General features: G+C 45.1%; 1 protein-coding gene across 1 annotated transcript in view; it reads left to right on the forward strand.

The window, feature by feature from the left end:
• The first annotated feature begins 524 nt into the window (after positions 1 to 524).
• The window catches only part of LOC109479601 (gastrula zinc finger protein XlCGF57.1-like), an 8,099-nt gene continuing 6,006 nt past the window's right edge, over positions 525 to 2,617 (forward strand). The window contains exon 1 of the mRNA XM_019781590.1: positions 525 to 554. The gene's annotated coding sequence lies outside the window, so the exon portion shown is untranslated. The remainder of the gene's footprint in view (positions 555 to 2,617) is intronic.

Genomic DNA, 2,617 nt, shown 5'->3' on the forward strand with positions numbered 1-2,617 from the left:
GCTACCTCCTGACCGCATTACCCATCACAACAGCGTGTAAACATCCGACCTGTCGCGCGGATGTCAACACTTACCCACTAATTTTAGCACATACAAACAACCTCTCATATCACAAGCGGTTTACGCCAACTGACTTAGCTAAAATGCAATTTCTGGCGGATATAAACACACATCCATACACGCATTTAATTTTAGTACGATCTACTTTAGAGTACCCACGTGCACGCGGAAGAATACCGAAATGAGACCTTATGCAGTTTGGTTTACCACATGTGATGTCTGTACCTATAGTGCTACTACCATTGATAATGACATGTGTTATGCATATTCATGGTCTCATTTGCATGTTTGTGACCGGTTACATGCGGCCGTTACCTACATTTCTTGGGTAATCAGGTAACGAGACTTGACCTCTGGCCGGGCTTAGTACTTCCGTGTCATGGCATCGCGCCTTCCTGTCTCGCAAGGACGCGGCATCTTGAGCAGTTTTCCGTCTTTGGAGTGATAATTTCAACAGGCGACTCGGCCCGATCTGTGTATCAACTCACTTCCAGGTAGGAAACGTCGGCATGTAGTTGGTATTCAGAGGTTTGTAGAGTTGGTAAACTACGGTTCATGATATTTGTGTGGCGGCGTGAGTTTGGACCAGTGTGCGTACCCGTTAGCCGCGGCGACTGTTGCAGGGCTTCTCTTGCTTGCAGTCTTTTACAGTAGCCCTAACAACAGTTGCGGAGTGGTGCATTGGGCCAAATGAACAAACATGCGTTTTACCGTGCCGGAACACTTTGAGACCGAAGTTTGCACGTCCCCAGATTCCTAACAGCCTTGCCTAACGTGCCGGGGTGTTTTGCGCGTCAGCCGGTCCCTGCGCGACTCGTACCGCCACTATTTGCGATCCCTCCCCACGCAAAACACAATAGTTGGCCGCCATTTTCGATTGGAATCAGCCGCCGGGAAATTTGCCGCTACTTTTCTGATAAGCTATTTCTATGGATAAGAAAAATAGTGGCACATTTGCAAGTAGCTGATTCAGCGCGCGGCTGACCAAGATGGCGGCCACTCGGCTTAGTTAACCGCCGAAATGAGTCCTTAGCTTGGTTCACAGAATTTATCATAGCGCAGTCAGAATCGGGAAAGCCAGGCTAAAATATATGTCGTTGTAATCCTTACAAGTCAGGGAACCTCGGGAAGTTCATTTGAAGATCACACTTGTACACAAAAACGAGCTTTGTAGCGTCAACGTTGACCTTTATTCGCTAGCTAAGAACTCATTTTGGCGTAGGTTTTCGAACTGTATGGGGGTTTCCGTGATACCGCTAATCCCATCTACTTCCGGGTCACGGCTTACGAGGTTCGGTTACTAGTATATTACACGCCGAAGAGCTAAGGAAACGTTGCGGAGTGAAATTTCATGAAAAAAAGCTCTTAAAAAGCCGCGCCTATAAGGTTTCGCAACTTCTTCCCAAAAATCCAATTACGCTTTGGCGAGTATATTAGGGTCTGCCCTCCGTGTCTATCATATAAATGATACACGTAAACGTCGGGTCGTCTTCGAAGTACCTTATGTATCATTTCAATGATACGTGTAACTACCTAGGTTTTCCAAAGTCGGACTGACTTCCAATATAGTAACCCCACTATCATATCTACGCATGTGTGAGACGGGTACATTGTACCAGCAATCATTTAAATAGCTAATAGAAGAGTTACCACTTGGCTCTTAAAAAGCCGCGCCAATAAGGTTTCGCAACTTCTTCCCAAAAATCCAATTACGCTTTGGCGAGTATATTAGGGTCTGCCCTCCGTGTCTATCATATAAATGATACACGTAAACGTCGGGTCGTCTTCGAAGTACCTTATGTATCATTTCAATGATACGTGTAACTACCTGGGTTTTCCCGGAAGTCGGACTGACTTCCAATATAGTAACCCCACTATCATATCTACGCATGTGTGAGACGATCAAAAAATCCCTTCACCTTTGGCGAGTACTCTTTCTCGCAAAGGCGATTATGGTCTGCCCTCTGTGTCTATCATATAAATGATTGGCGCGGCTTTTTAAGAGCCAAGTGGTAACTCTTCTATTAGCTATTTAAATGATTGCTGGTACAGTGTACCCGTCTTACACATGCGTAGATATGATAGTGGGGTTACTACATTGGAAGTCAGTCCGACTTTGGAAAACCTAGTCCTAGGTAGTTACACGTATCATTGAAATGATACATAAGGTACTTCGAAGATGACCCGACTTTTGCGTGTATCATTTATATGATAGACACGGAGGGCAGACCTTAATCGCCTTTGCGAGAAAGAGTACTCGCCAAAGGGTGAGGGATTTTTTTTTATCGTCTCACACATGCGTAGATATGATAGTGGGGTTACTATATTGGAAGTCAGTCCGACTTTGGAAAACCTAGGTAGTTACACGTATCATTGAAATGATACATAAGGTACTTCGAAGACGACCCGACTTTTGCGTGTATCATTTATATGATACACGCGGAGGGCAGACCTTAATCGCCTTTGCGAGAAAGAGTACTCGCCAAAGGGTGAAGGATTTTTTGGAAGAAGTTGTGAAACCGTAACGGCTTTGCAAAGGTCACCTTTCTAGTTGATG

This window comes from Branchiostoma belcheri, unplaced genomic scaffold (genome assembly GCF_001625305.1).
Source record: "Branchiostoma belcheri isolate BF01 breed outbred unplaced genomic scaffold, Haploidv18h27 scaffold497, whole genome shotgun sequence".
Taxonomy (NCBI): domain Eukaryota; kingdom Metazoa; phylum Chordata; class Leptocardii; order Amphioxiformes; family Branchiostomatidae; genus Branchiostoma; species Branchiostoma belcheri.